At 47.7% G+C, this 16,292-nt stretch overlaps 1 protein-coding gene across 2 annotated transcripts in view; it reads left to right on the top strand.

Annotated features, from left to right (window-relative positions):
• The window catches only part of atos (atos homolog atossa), a 107,221-nt gene that overhangs the window by 1,123 nt on the left and 89,806 nt on the right, over positions 1-16,292 (top strand). The gene's annotated exons all lie outside the window — the stretch shown is intronic.

Raw genomic sequence — 16,292 nt, 5'->3', positions numbered from 1 at the left:
CTTGATGAGGTCACTCCGTTGTCCGTGCATCCTGCGTGCCCCAATGCCGCGGTCGCTGGCATTTCGGGGTACGGTACAGTTGGCCCCTGCTCACGACCCTGTTTTGCAGGGCGGCAGCTGTTCTTTTTGGGCTCCCCCTCGACAACAGGTTTGGTTTCGCTTATTTGCATGTGAAGCGTCGCTCCTCGCAGCGCTTGTTTTGGGGCGTCTGTGCACAAAAAAAGAACGCTTTTTGGGGTGACGTAGCGGAGGGTTTAATTTTCTGCGTGCAGTCTTGGAGGTACTTCTCGCACTTGTTTTCTTGGTTTTCGCAGCGGCACACTTATTGTCTAGACTTGCTTGTCTGATCTGCGTGACGGAGTAGTACTCGAAGCGTTGCTGACGTCTCGATATTATCTAAGAACCTTTGCGGCGACTACCGCTGTCTGGTTTCTGTGATACGTATCTGTATTTTCTGTCACTCTGTCGTATTGTTGATGCACCTGTGCTCAAATCAATGCCTATACCTACGCCTTTGTGTGAATTAGCTGGTAGGCCCTAATACTAATCCGTGTTTATTTTTGTTATTTTTGCATCTGTACTTGCTAGGTTTCCTGTAAGTAACATTTTGCATTAACATGCAGCATACTACTAGACTTATTGCACACGTTAGTTCGTGAAAAGCATGATCACATGTGTAAAACTAACATATCAACTGGGTGACACGTTTCGGAAGGTGCAATTCCGAGTGATGCGCAAATATGCAATATCCATACTTTAGCCGAGGGAAGATTTGTGAAGGTTCCAAGGACATTGTCTAGATTTCTACATCGGTACAGCTACAGTCTATACACACTTGACAGCTTGCATGAGCTATGCCTACGTTGTCCCCATTACAGCCAAACTTGGTGGGCCTTGACATCTTTGCATTTGTACGGGTTGTACTGAATTCCACTGTTTGCTGCCTCATGTTAACACATATTTTCTGTTGTAGTCATTTATTCCATTCATTGCGATGGTATATATGTCATTATCTGTAGCATCAGACATTTACTGTGAATTGTTGCTGGGTCCATTTGCTTGTTTTTTATGTTTGTTTCTTTACCAATAAAATTGTATGCAGATACAGGATCATTATGAGCCTCATTCACGTTTTTTTAACCACTGTATCAACAATAAATTTGTAGCCTCCAAGCTACACTATATGTATGGTGTCAGATGCTCAATTTACTATTTCACATTTGAGCTGTTGCTCCTTGTTAGTAAACTACCGTGTCCATGCATCTTTAATATAAGCATTTTGTTGGATCTGAACTTGCTCATAACAATTCTTTTTGCAGTTGTAGAATTAGGACTATTCTGGTTTGCAACCTCTTGTCAGTATCAGCATATTCGCACTGTAAGAACATGGCATTACATAGTACAGGTGCATTTACAGCACGCACGGATAAAAACATGCACAAAATTCTTTTCCTTTTTTCTTTTTTTCTTTCACACGAGTTTCTGTAGCTCCTCTGCTCTGTGACCTTGAAGTGTTTAATCCTCCTGTCCACCGTGCTGTTTCGTTTACAATTAGGTTCGTGTGCATTAATTTGCATGCTTACTTTTTTGGGGGGGGGAGGGAGGGGGGGGATATGTCTTCCATAAATGACTGATTTCAAAACTTGCTGCACATTTAACTCTGCGCTGTACTTTTCAAACTTTTATGCAACTTCAGTCATCATTCCTCGTATGTAGTGAGAAGATTCACCTATGCAAGCTTGCGTAATTGTTGGTAGAGACTGGAACGTGCATGTTTCGTAGCTCCAGTTTTCTTGATGCCGTTGCAGACAGCTTTGGCATCCACTGCAGTGGCAGTGCTGCTGTGCCAACTGAGCATGATGTCATTGGTTCAATCCCCCAGCTTTAATGGCTGCATACCAATCAGGGTGCAATGCCTAAACACTTGTACATGTCGCAGAACCTCGGGTTGTTATATAAACCCAGAGCTTCTTACTACTGCATCTCTCGTAGCCAACCGGTATGTTGCTTTTAGCTGGTAATCAAATTGATTAGTAATAATGTATAGGAAATGTCCTAAGCACTTTCTCCAGACAGTGAAGCAAGCTGTGTATTGGTAGTTGTGGCGTGCATGTGCTGTACAAATTCGGGTACCTTGTAACTAAGCAATTAATGTCTATTGTGGGCACCATGCTTAATATGGTTACTGCAGTTCTCATTTCTTTGTTTGAAATTTTCGTTGTGCAGTGCATCAAAAAAGATAAACAAATGTTTCATATTTGACAAAATCGGTAGAGGACAACAGGTTTTAACTGCTACATCACAGTATGCTAGCATTGGGAAAACTAATCAGGTTTGAACAGTTTGGCAGCTTTAGGACTTTCGGAAACCCAAGTCCAGGCTTCACCTTGCAGTACTCTTATAATTTTCATTACAAAATGTCAGAACAAAGCCTGGAGAGTGGTTTGTAATAGTTGCCAATTTCACATCTAAACGGCATTGTCATTTTTGGCAAGTACGCAGTGGCATTTAAGTTTCCGAGATTGCAAAATGTTGTCCTTGTGGCACAAGGCATGCAAAACAGCTTTTTTTCTGTGCTTCACCAATTCTTGTTTTCCATTTCCTGCTGTTTAAGTGGAGTTGCAAGAACTGTGATGCAAATTTGCTCTAGCAGGCCAAATACATTGACACCCAAAGGGCCCGATTGTTGGGCTACAAGAATGCACAATAAATATTGGCATCACATGACTGATTCTCTTGACATACCTCTCGTCAGATGTCTCGCATAACCATTGGGCATGTCAATAGCTACGCAATGTTCACTCTTTTCCTGCTGCATGTCCAGAGCTACCGTCGTCACATGCTCGACAACAAAAACGTTGCTGCTTGCATGTCTAGACATTTGTCTTTAGCATCATGGCTGAAGCCACACTATAGAACAAAGAAGCAGATATATAGATTTGTTTTTATGCCAGGATGGAGCTTGCGATTTCAGATAGCAGCATCCAGAAGGTAGTGATGCAGCACCGGTGGTTATGGCATACCATATTGTTCTCTTTATGCCAATATGTTTAAATTGTTCATGAAGGTCATCCATTGAGGATGATCAAAACAGCAGCTCGATCCTCTTGAGATTTCTTTCTCCCATCACTCAAGTAACAAGGCATGCAACAAGAACAAAAATCTTCTTTTTTTTCACATCTGTAGTGTTAATTAAAAAGCGTGCAGGAAGCCTAGGTAACTAATTGCATCCTATAAGTGTTACTGCAGCTTCAGAGCTTTTGTTATTATAATTATTAGTAGTAATAGTATTGTTAGTAGTACACCTCCAGTTTCGAAAACAATATTTATTCAGAAATGCATCCCCAACTTAAAGTAAAATGAGCCATGTTTCTGTATATAGAAAAAGAAAGCCAAGAGGAATGGAAAAGTTTCTATGAAAGGAAGCTGTGTCAAACCACGGCCATAATCCTCTGTCAGTGTTTTATGCTTTCAAGTTTCATCCACCTGAACTGTGAGAATATATGCCCTTGTTTCGTATCTTCAAGGCAAAATAGGTTGACTATTGCACAGAAATTGGTAACAAATATTTTTTTTTTAAGTTGTGCAAAAACTAATTAGAATAAACGACTTTAGTAAATACATGCAAACCTTCTCAATAGGCAGGAATATGTCAAACAGTAGCAGCCAAGAGTGAGGGCCTGGATGCCTGCAGGGATTACCAAAGGTAATCTAAGGTTAATCCTTGTATCTTCATTAATGGGGGACTATAGGATTTTACTAGGCACACATCAACAAACTCACCTGTATTTTTATCAACGTCTAGTGGGTTGTTGCAAAGATTCACTTCAACGCACATACACACTTGCCAAGAGCATGTACATCCGGATTGATCTGTGTTTATGCTTGCGAAAGTCAACAGCGCAGGCAGCAAAAAAAAAGAAAAAATACTACACCGCAAGGCGCTAGGGTCTTAAAACATGCAAAAGGAGCAGGCGAACATGCGGAAACGTTTCTTCTTCCGACGTTTCGGCCGTGATCCAACGCGCCGCCATAAGGTGACAATTTATAGATGTATATGTCACCTTGAATCGAGAGGAGAGGCTGCTTACGTGGGTAGGGATATATTCGTGAATATGAAATTTATTTCCATCAAATCTTCCGGTTTCTGGAGGCCAGACGCTCTTAGTGACGTCACGGTTCCTTTGAACAGGTGTGCGAGATGATGGCAGCCCCTTGCGTTCTGTAATGCACCTAAAAGAAAAGATTGTGACGTCGCGTCGTGCGTCTGCTCTCCAGGCCACGGTGCACGCTTTTCTTGCGTCCCTGCGCGCGTGATGACGTTCTTGCGCATTTCACCTCGTGACGTCGCGCTCGTGTCGATTGTACTGGACTCTCCGGGTTTACGAAACCGTATTTTGAAAACGCTCCTTTACCCCATTCTTTGCAAGTTCTCTTGTTACAAAAATATGGCAGTGTGTTGCTACTGGACGCGTGATATCCTTTCTATTTAAGATGGCGGCGCACATTTTCGTTTCTTTCCGACCGCGACATAGGTAAAATGGCCGCACGAGATGGCGAGAATGGCGACCACGAGATAACATGGCCGCAGCATATACAATGTTCGGACCCGGTAATGTCGACGCTTTATTCAGATCAGAAAACGGCCTTGAGTGCAAGTAAACTTGTACTCGCCACGTCACTAATTGCCTAGTTATCGTTATCCCTCTTAAGTGACTGACAGCCAATTGTAACGGCATCTATTTCTTTAATGTAATGGGAAGCTTTCCGGTCAGTGTCTAATCATGAACTGGTAACGCGGAAAACATTTTTATCAGTTTTTCGATCTGCATTAAGGATGTAGCCGTTCGCAGGAAGCATGCCGAAAACGGTGACAGGTGAGCGCGATAGCGGTTATACGCCGGCATTAGTGGGAGGCAGACACAAGTGTGGGCTTTACTGTGAGAAAGTATTATTTTGTTTATCAAGTCGATATTTCTGCGATTCATGTTTTCCGAAGTGTTAAAGTATTTCTGCGATAATACCTCCGTGTTTTCGTGGTTTCCAATAGTACTGCTTTGGTATTTAACCAGTCAAAACGAAACCAATCAGATTGATAACGAAACAACGCTTTTACATGGGATACGCAGTTCAGCGTGTCGCTGTAGCGATGCGTGCGCTTTTGATCTCCGAAGCATAGAAGAAAGCGCAAGTGTCTAATAATATAGCAACTGCAACTTTAAGCCATAATTATGTTGTACTAAATAGTAGTCAAATTACGTACAGTAATCTCGTAGACTACATCCGAAGCACCAAGATTTAACCGCCAGACCTCGCCACTTACTGGTTTTTGAGACATTGTCTGCCAATTTAAAATTATAATGTATACTTAGATCGCAAACAGCGTGCTCGGTTCAATCACTATGTCTGATAGTCATTTCATTTTCATCAACGTGTCACAGCACATTCTGGCCAGTTTTCAGTCCCTTTAGCCCTCTGCAGGCGCGCTGTTCTGGACATCGTCAAATTTCCGCCATAATTTCAGCTCTGATTGGCCCACACGGTTGCTACGGCCTCTCTGATTGGCTTAACTTGTCATTACAGAATTTGGCAATATATGGTGGGATTTGACTATGTTCAGAATAGCACTCCGGTGGTATGTTCATTGAAACCTCCATTACAAAACAATTCCATGAAATTATTGTAATATCGATGCTTGATGTTTACTGGCCGTTATTTCGCCTTACAAAATACGTGCGTACATAGTTTAAATACAGTAAAATGTCCTGAAGTAAACTCTGTTAGGGGCGCTGCCGTTAATAACTGATACATATTGGTAAGCTACGGTGGCTGTGGAGCCGCTATAGATATCTTTCAGTAAAAATACTGAGATATCTATAGCGGCTCCACAGCCACCGTAGTCCTCCATAAAGAAAGCAACAAAATCTCAATAAAGAAAGGCGTCAGGCAGGGAGATACGATCTCTCCAATGCTATTCACAGCGTGTTTACAGGAGGTATTCAGAGACATGGATTGGGAAGAATTGGGGATAAAAGTTAATGGAGAATACCTTAGCAACTTGCGATTCGCTGATGATATTGCCTTGCTTAGTAACTCAGGGGACCAATTGCAAGGCATGCTCACTGACCTGGAGAGGTAAAGCAGAACGGTGGGTCTAAAAATTAATCTGCGGAAAACTAAATGTTTAACAGTCTCGGAAGAGAACAGCAGTTTACGATAGGTAGCGAGGCACTGGAAGTGGTAAGGGAATACATCTACTTAGGACAGGTAGTGACTGCAGATCCGGATCATGAGACTGAAATAATCAAAAGAATAAGAATGGGCTGGGGTGCGTTTGGCAGGCAATCTCAGATCACGAACAGCAGGTTACCATTATCCCTCAAGAGAAAAGTATAACAGCTGTGTGTTACCAGTACTCACGTACTGGGCAGAAACCTGGAGTCTTACGGAAAGGATTCTACTCAAATTGAGGACGACGCAACGAGCTATGGAAAGAAGAATGATGGGTGTAACGTTAAGGGATAAGAAAAGAGCAGATTGGGTTATGGAACAAGCGCGAGTTAATTACATCTTCGTTGAAATCAAGAAAAAGAAATGGGCATGGGCAGGACATTTAATGAGGAGGGAAGATAACCGATGGTCATTAAGGGTTACGTAATGGATTCCAAGGGAAGGGAAGCATAGCAGAAAATTAAGTGGACGGATGAGATTAAGAAGTTTGAATGGACGACATGGCCACAATTAGTACATGACCGGGGTAGTTAGAGAAGTGTGGGAGAGGCCTTTGTCCTGCAGTGGGCGTAACCAGGCTGATGATGGTGATGATGATTGGTAAGCTAGTGTTCTTAAGCAGACGGCACGTTTCACTAATGCAGTCAACTCGCTGTTGTCCAGTTTCTTGAGCACACCAGACCGTTTGTTGCGACGAGCCAAGTTGACTAGTTCATTAGACGCCGTTTAAAATGGTGTCTTACACGCAATGCATTCGATGGAAATCTCCTAGGGATTCACGAAGTATGTATTCGATTTATTTCCATGTCAGGCGCGCTCACGTTAGGCTAAACGGCGTTGCGTATGCGAAGAGAGAAAACGCATGGCGGCGTCGGAACGCCACGCTATTCAGTAGTGTTGAGTGTGCGTGCCCGCAATCTCTCTTCGATCTGTGTGTACGTGTGTTGTCCATTGCTCGGCCTGGGTTCGATCCGTTCTTCGAAACGCCGCCTACAGCCTACGTCAAGAATGCAATTTCAGAGAAAGCGTATACGCAGTGGGCTTGTTGGGCCGGGCGTTGGAAAATCTCGAAAGCAAAAGAAAAGGGACGCGAGATGGCAGGGACACGGACGGATGCACAGCTGCTGGGCTGCCTGCAAGTGAAAGGGTGAAAGAATTGCAATAAATTCGCACGGCTGCTTAAGAGCGCAGGAAAAAAAAAACGGACACAGAACACAGGCGCTCGTGTTGTGTGTACCTTTTTTTCTTTTTTCGTCTTCTGCCGCGCTCTAAGTTACGCTGCTCGATCTTGTCCTCTCCCCGCAGCTTCTGTGAACGCCAGGAGTGCTCCGGAATGTCGTCACACGTTTAGAGGCGGTCGCCTGCAGTGAAACCAAACAGCGTCGTCGTCGAATCCGGACCTCCGTGCATCAGGCGGTGCGCTTTTTTCCCTTCACTCGCAAGCGCGCTCCAATTTCGGGCAATGCCTGTCGAAGCAGCCCAGCTGCCTCAGCACGTCTTCCCAGGCCTGCGCAGTCCACCGCTTGGACACGGCCTTTTCCTGATCAATGCCTGACCTACTTCTTTGGCGGCACGCTTATGCATAGCCGTTGCATAAGGAAGGGACCTGCTCAGCGCCTCCTTCGGGTGCTTATAGCGTGTCGTGGTCGGGATTGTGTGTATGCAACGTATATCCACGCATCGCAAATCGCTGCCTCGATGCAATGTAAGCGACTCATTCGAAGACCCCTTCTCTTCCCCTCCCACCCGTTCTCCCATCACAGGTCTGGTTCCTTTCTCGCTGCACACTCGACCGTTGTGTTGTAGCGATTCCTTCCGGCAGACTCTGTTCCTTTCGTGTCCACCACTCGCGACCTGTCGATCCCGGTGATTTCGTAGGCGTAGCGCCGTATGCCGACCACTGGCGGAGCACGAAAGAGAAACGAATCGTAACGGTAAACGTTACGTTATATAGCGGCTCCTGTTTCGTGTTTTTCTGTCATACGCGCACTTACGATATTGGGTTTGTCGGATAGAATACTTATCGATCGAATAGCCGGCTGTCGGAGTCGCATCAGATTCGAGAATTAGGTATTAGGGAGTTTGACAAATAACGCACACCAGCGTTCTTTGAGTATATACCAAAGCCCCACGGCCGTTATTTTGCATACGCCCCCGGCGGTTTGCGTCGCCTATACTCTCTAGGTGCTTAGAACTGCCTATTGAATATATGTACGAACACTCGTATGCGGCTTAATTGTGCAGGACAAGAATGGGTGTTAGTGTTTACCGGATGAAAAAAAAAAAAAGAATACAGCAAGTGTGCTTGAAGTGTTTGTGCCGTTAATCCATCTTCACAGGACGGGAAATTGGGCTAGTTGGTTTACACTAAGCATGGTCATAAGTACAGTGCTAACTTCACGAAACACAAGACCGAAGAATGGAGCCACGGGCCAAGCGTTATGCATTCGAGAAAAACAAGCTCTAGTACACAAATTTAGCTCTTGGTGCGTGTCTCCGTTCTTGTGCTTCGTGAATTTAGCGCTACTTATGACCATGCCCAATTCCATCTTCACTGGAAATGTTGGGCGCCTTCGATTTGCCGTCCCGTACGGCCCAGGAGCAACACCGAAACGTTGCTTTCAGCCAATGAGCATTGCTTTAAATGGCGTCTCGGGCTGTCGTGGGCGGATCAGATTCGGCAAATCGAAAACGCCCGCTCAGCCTGACAGAATTTGCAAATGGGCATGTTGGTATTTCACCGACTTTTGCACTGAGAGACATCGCTTTCGGAGATAAAAACTCCTTTTCGGTGTCTAGCGATTGGCTGTCTTGATCAAGGATCTGTCTTCCTTACGGTCTCTGCATATTTGTATCAAATTTGTCAGTTTTTTTTCTTTAAGTGTTCATAAATCTTGGCACTAAGGTTGCAGTATGCTATTTTTGTTGAGGAAAAATTTGGTATTCGATTTGATATTAAAAGCCACAATTTTCCGAACATTCGTATTTGATCTGTAAACTAGCTATTCCAACACGCCTACTTACCGAACCAAGTGCGTGTGAACGTTTAGTTCGTGAACCAAATGGCCTTGAAAAATGTTAACCAAATTAAGCCTTGAAACAGACCTCTGTGTCCTTTCTTAAGTTGCAATTCCCTGCATTTATCTTTGCTCTTCGAATTCTTGTTTCCGTAGGGGACAATTTGCTACTTTCACAAATTCATTAATGCGACAGTATAGTTAAACAAAAACAAAGAACTGTGTACCAGTGAAGTCCCTTCCTTTCTCTCGCGACGTCCAGCTGGCGTCGAGGGAATGATAAATTTATTCGGTTTTAGTCCGTGAGTGGAAAGAGCACTTGCATTCCGTCCTTGCCCAAGTCAGGCCGCTGCGGCCATGAATCGAACCCTGGACCTCTACTATAGGCAGCAATACGCCGTATCGGCACGTGGGAGCGACGAAGAGGCGACAGAAGTGGCAGCTTCGACGAACGGCTTCTTTAAAAAAGTAGCCTTTTATTTCATTCGCATGTCACATAGGTGCCTTCTTCGTCGCACACTAGCTCAATATCGTGTTTATTAATAATTCCCCGAAGCGCAAATGGAAAGATAAGCGGTTGCCTTCTAACCCCCCTGCCTCCCCCCTCCCCCCTTCCTATCTGACTTTGATTGCTCGCGAACGATTATTTCGGCCCCCGCGCGTATGCTACGGACTTCCAAGGCGGGAGGTTATTTATCACCGTCTTCGTGGCGAAACGAGATCGGCGCTGCTTCGCTTCTTCATCCGTATTGTCTTATCCCTGCCCCGTTGCTTTCGCGGCGACGCTGTCGGGCTGCGAACTTTCGATCCCGCTTGTTTACTGCCTCCCGTTTATCCCCGGATTGACTTTGAGAACAGCGCAATGAGGCGGCACCGTCTCTCTCTCTCTCTCTCTCTCTTATCCGCATCGCGATGTGTGCGTGCGTATACAAGTGCTTTTACTTTCCCCCCCGCATCGACCGCTGGCGGATTTCCGTGAGAGCATGATTGATTCGGCGCTGCCGCTTCTGCGACGGCGTCGCCCCGCGCATCCTCCACCCCACCCCCGATCCCCTCCTTTTCACTCCACCTACTGAGCGCACCGAGTCGTCGTCGTTCCCAGGGGACCGCACGTCTCTCTGGGAGAACACTTCTTCCGCCTTGCTCGCCTGTGGAGCTGCACTGCAGCGGGGACGGCGGCTGCGAAACCGACCGGGGAAAGCGGACCCCCCAAAATGAGGCGCATGAACCATTCCGGCGCCGCCGGGCATCGACCACCGAGTGACGTCACACTGCGGAAAACGAGGGAGCAATTAAGAGGCAACTCGCCGAAGCAGCAGCAGCGGTAATGTTCATTAAGCGTCGCACCTGAGACGCCCGGGTGATGCGTGTCGCCGGAGGTATATGTATATACTACGTGTGGAACTGTGCGCACTTCGCCTTGTCGTGTACCGCCGCGATCTTTCGTGAAAGTGAATCCCGAGCAGTAAACATGACACATTCCCTAATACTTGCGGATCGTTACTTGCTTGTTTATTTAAGGGCCAGTACTTGAAGAGCGCGTTCGGCGCTGCTTCCTCGTCGCACACTTCAGTTCTCGTCAAAAGTGCCAGTGGGAAGGCGAGGATTCTGATCTTTGGTTGGTGGAGGAGTCGCGCAGGAATCATATCTATTTATCTGGTTATGCTGTGAGTGATTAAGGGTGGTATAGGATGTAAGTGTATTGTTAACGCCTAAATTACAGGACGTTAACACTGCAGGCAAAATGTCTAATTTGGATTGATAGCCACGCAACGCATTTTTCCAAGCGGTTTGAGCCAGTCTTCTTTTTTATTGTCTTTGACTGCAGGTAATTGTAGAGTCGTTCATTTGCAGCGTCGGTGTATTCGATCCTGCATGTCTCGTTCGTAAGCGACACTCCAGCTTCAGCCCGAGACGTAAAACCGACGACCCATTTTCGGCCCGCAAGCGGACTCTGCTCGGCTTTGTCTCGTTTGTATAAAAGTAGTTCCGGTCTCTGTAGCATTTACTTTTTTGAAAGGGTCCCTGAAACGGTTTTTGCCGTACCTAAGATTACTGTCTAGACGTAGAGGGTATATACCTCCCAAGGAATGCTTTCTCACAATAATTTTGTGTCGGCGCGCTATGATAAAAGGGATGCGCGAGTTAAAACTGCACTAAATGGCGCACTAAAATCTTAGATCGAGGTATACGAATGATTAAGCTTCTGCAATAACGAGTTGGTCATTCGTAGCGAGAACAGAGCTTTTCCAAGCGAGAGAATGGCCAATAGAATATAATTAGAGCGGCGCCACCTGTTGCGTACTATGGTACCTCTCATGCGGCGTCAGCGCTGGCCTGATTCAGAGAGCGCAAGCGCCATAGGGGGAGGTCACGTGAAGGCTTCAGAACCGCCCGCGGTAGTATTCGACGCAACAAGGTGACATAGCACACAAAAAAAATGTGATCGACCGCTGGACGTTTACTCTATCGATCTAGCTCGACGTAAGTTTCCTTCAGTGGCCCTTTAGGCATGCCGAGCCTGGAAATGAACGACTGTCGGCTGTCAAAAATAAAATAAAAAAAAATAGATGTTAACGTGTCGTCATCGGCGGAGAAGCTCTGTAGAAACTGCAGTCTACTCTCCGACTGGGTTTGGGCCTGCATTTGACGGAATTCGCGTCGTGCAACGACGACTCGCCATTCGCTGTGGCGTGTGTGGCCTATATGTATCAGCCTAAGCACTGCACGGCATTGTACGTACCTCTGAAGAAGCCCCGCGATGACAATCTCGTTTTGTAACGCGCCCTGTAGCTAACCACGCCTCCCGTACACAGACTGCGACCCCGTGGTCGCGACAACGCATAGCACGCGGCGCGGCGCGTTTCGTAACGTAATCGGTATATTAACCTGTCGCCACTCGCGAGTGCCATAGCGGAGCTCGTGCGTGGGCTTCGAGTGATGACTTGCGTAACGACGGCGTATGTACAGGCCAGAAAGCTGGGAAATTGAGAGTAACCCTGAAAAGAAAGTGAGTGACGAAAACTTCCTCGGAAGGCACACGCATACTTCCCCGGCACTGTGTAAGTGGGGTTGCTTGCCACAGGCTGTTGAAGGCAGAAACGGCGAGTGCACCGTCGCGCATAAGTACGTGGATGGCGCCGTGGCCTCCGAGATCTCTGGAGATCATCGAAAGTTCATAGTTTCCTACATATATTACTAGAGGAAAATCTAGCGACAGTGTCTACGGGCGCTGCATGCGTGGCGGTTCGGTCAGCGAGGGAATGATTAATCGGCCGATTTTGGCTGCTATATCTTTCGCGAGAGTACGGGTCGACTCAGTGCCGCAGTTAAGGCCAAACTGCACGTATGCGGTTGCCGGCGCGCTTCCGTTTGCAACGCCTCGCGAAATGGCGTTCTTAACCTACAATTGATGAAATTAAGAAATTCGCAGGCGCGAGTTGGAATCGATTGATGCAGGGCAGGGGTAATTGGAGATCGAAAGGAGAGGCCTTCGTCCTGCAGTGGGCTTAAAGTAGGCTGATGATGATGACGACGCGCACCCGCTTGGTTCACTATTTTTGCCTCGGTAGACGTCGTTTCGTATTTTATTGTGAGGCAGCTATAGAACACCGATATTTGTGTGGAGGACATATCTGAGCTCGCGCCGTGCTTTGACGCGTACAATCTGTCCCGTACCATCTGCGTAGGCGTGCGGCACCGTGCGTCGACACGCATACGTTTAGTTTGGGCTTAAGACGACGCACAACCACGCCGCATGCTCGCTCCGTGGACTACAGAACAGAGACTCGGAACACAGCAGCTATGCCGCTATAGGTACAGCTGCTCGGTTCCAAATCTGTTTCGTTCTGCAGCGTGAGCAGCCGACCACACTCGGCAGGTGTTGATTCGCACTGACGTGGCTTTTCTGAACTTTATCCTTTAGTCTTCAAGCGCAGCATCGCAACTTTGGCGAATCGGTAATTTGCAACAAAAGGCTTTGGCGTTCTAAGTGCGACATTTCGCAATGATTATTCATGCAGCTGGGTCGAAACTTGCCTTGGCTCGTGTGGAAATTCCGAAAGAGAAAACATACGAAATGCCGCCACGAGAACGTCTGAAGCCATGATCACGATGATTAGACAAATCCACTAGTACTAACCATAATTTCCATGATGGCAGCTGAACGATCGCAGCGCGCCAGAGTTATTGGTTTTAGTAAAGCTCCTGACCGACGTCAGTGCACTCGCAATCGCTAGTCACACCCCGTTTTTCTTTCTTTTTTTGTTATCTTCCAACCGCATTTGTCTTGCTTATGTCTATTCCCTCGCCGCGTTCTGTTATCGCCTCTTCCATTGCGTCGCTCCTTGTTTGTTCTCGCCTGTCAAGTCCTCCACACGCGAGGAGTTGGTGTGCTCTTCCGGGAGGATCCACGACGTACACTCGTTGTGAGCGCAGCGTGTACATACAGGTACTGTAAACTGCGCGTGCTCGGTGCCAGGGTGAGGTCGGTCACTGCGCTTTGGACCCTGATGTCAGACGAGACCGTATATACACAGAAGAGCATCCGGTCGTCCACGTCATTTCCACACACCCCTCGCACTATCTTTGTAAAGTTCTCGTGTAGCTCCTAGTCTGAACATTTACCTCTTTTGTCCCTTTTCTCTGTGTGCTTGTATCTGAAATGCGCGTCGGTAAAGGGTGTCGTAAGTTTCGGAGCAGTAACCTCGGAAAACAGGCGGCGGGGAAAATTGACTGAAAAAAAAAGAAAGGAACAGGTGGGAGGGGTTGCCGTATAAGGCTTTCGAAAAATAAAAGCAAAAGAAATAACTCTGGCAGTTAGAACACGGTGGCTTGGTGAACTGAGCATCCCCGCTTTGTAGCTTTACAACCTAAAAAGGGAGTGGTAAATGCACTGCTGTCCAACTAAAAAAAGAATTTGTATTGGTTTGCCATCTAATTACCTTTGCTCGTTTCCATGACGTCACGACGGATGCGAACTTGTTTCAATATCGACGTCCCTAAGAAATATGTTTTCTAGCGCGGAGGTGCACAGAGGGGCAAGCTCAGTGCGGTTTTATGGGTAACTCGCCAAGGCACCCGGAAGTCGGACGCAAGTGCATTCTTTTTCTGGGCTGTTTTTTTCTTTCTTTTTTTATGGAGGCACAGTCGAAAGACGAGCTTTGTGACGACCGTGCGTTGGCAGTTATAGCGGCTGGCCTCTGTCCTGCTCTTCTTCTTCCTCTACGATCCCCGACTGCAGAACGGCAAGAAAGATGCGGCAGCTCCTCACCAGAGGTGCCAAACGTGTGCGCCCTGTGTAACGGCGCGTGGATGCCTTCGCTTAGCGGCGGCGGCGTTTTCCTCAGCTTCCCCGATTGGCCGAGCCCTGTAACTTCCGTCTTGTCTTCCCCACTGGGGAGTGTGCACCGGGATCGGGTGAGGAGGGCGCCGCCGTTCGCTCGCAGGCTGTGTGCCCTCGCTTGGGCAGCAGCAGAAGCGGCGGTCTCCCTGCACGTTGCCTGCTGCTGCTATATACTGATGCCTTCCCCAGCCTTTCTCCCCACCTCTCGCGCGTCTCCCTCCCTCCGGGTATTTCGCGCGCCGGGCCCCGGGTTGAAGCGGGGGTTTTTCCGCCACGCAGCCCGGATCGATGGGACGTTGCCTGGCGGCTCCTCTCTTCAGAAAGGATTCCTCCCTAACTCGGTCGCATTCAGCCACCCTGCTTTGGCAGTGTGTGTGTGTGTGTTTGTGTAGCAGTGCTAGAACGGCTTCCGAGCTTTGTCGGTGATGCACTGTTGCGCGGGTCGATAACCCCGTCCCCCTGTTCCGCGCGCAGTGTCCGCGAGCCTCGTTCTCGCCTTTGCCGACCCTTATTTGTTCGTTCCCGCTTTGTTTTGATAGCCGACTCATCTGCAGTGCGTGCGCTTCGTTTCCAGGAGTGGCACTGCGTGAGTCACGTACCCTCGCATGGTTGCTTAGGTGACGATAAAGGCTTTCATCTTCCGTTCTGTGTGCCTGCCCAGTTAGAACGGCGTTCGCGAAACTGAACGTAATTTAACGCCTTGATTGAAGTGTAATTTTTTTATGTTACGTTTTGTTCGTAAGTGACGCCGTGTTATCTCCTGAAACACACTTCCCAGCAAAATCCAGCGCCGCGCCATGACATTTTCGTGGTAGTTTAGGAAACTCCGAAAGGCACGAACAGGCTGAAGGTGTAAGCTCTTTTCGTTTCTGCATTTGTTGTTTCCTGTGCGGTTCCGCCCAAGCGCCGTTTGCCTCGCGCTTCGATGACGCAGAACCACCCAGGGCGTTCGGCCTTCTGGCAGTGTTGCAGCCAGCCGCACTTTCAATTTCTCTTATCTTCACGCATAGAGAGCTTGCGAAGGCCGCGCTGCACTGCTGCGCCCCGAGAAAAAAATACGCTAGCGCCCTTGGGACTCGCGTTGTTGTGGAGCTTATTGTTCATCGGCGCCGTACCGTGTCGGAGAAACGCGCTCGACTCATTCACCCCCGATGCGTCTCGTCGAATTGTCGCTATACGCGCGGCCTCGGATGATCACGACTGGCACCCCCGCGGTGAGAGATCTGCGCCACCACAATTTATCTTGCCTGCGTGGTCGATTGCGGCGCGGTAGTCTGTGTGGTTGTGCGGGAGCCAAGCCGTTTCCAACACGCGCGTATACACAGTGGCGTGACAGCCAATGTGTGTCCCATTTAACGCAAGCGAGCCTTACTTGTAAAATAAGGTTAGCTTATACGTCGTAAACTGACGTGTTTAGTGTTGGTCAGAGCTGGAGGGTGGGGGAAGATTGGCGCTTGGCTCAGGCTAGCGTGTGGATCTGTCTAAATCATTGCAAACAAGCGGTATAACGTGCCAAGCGGGTGGCGTGCTTATTTCGCAGGTCAAAGGCAGGTCCTTTATATGTGGTTCTGACAATATTTTTTTTCCTTGGTTGGGAAGGAGGATTGTACAACGTTCAGCTTGTCTGTAAAGTACGTGCGAAACCTGTATGGTTCCCCTGAAGAATGCAGTCGGTTGGCGTGGTTGCCACTGTTTAGCCC

This window comes from Dermacentor andersoni, chromosome 5 (genome assembly GCF_023375885.2).
Source record: "Dermacentor andersoni chromosome 5, qqDerAnde1_hic_scaffold, whole genome shotgun sequence".
In the NCBI taxonomy this organism is placed as follows: Eukaryota; Metazoa; Arthropoda; class Arachnida; order Ixodida; family Ixodidae; genus Dermacentor; species Dermacentor andersoni.
This window is presented reverse-complemented; position numbering and strand designations above follow the sequence as displayed.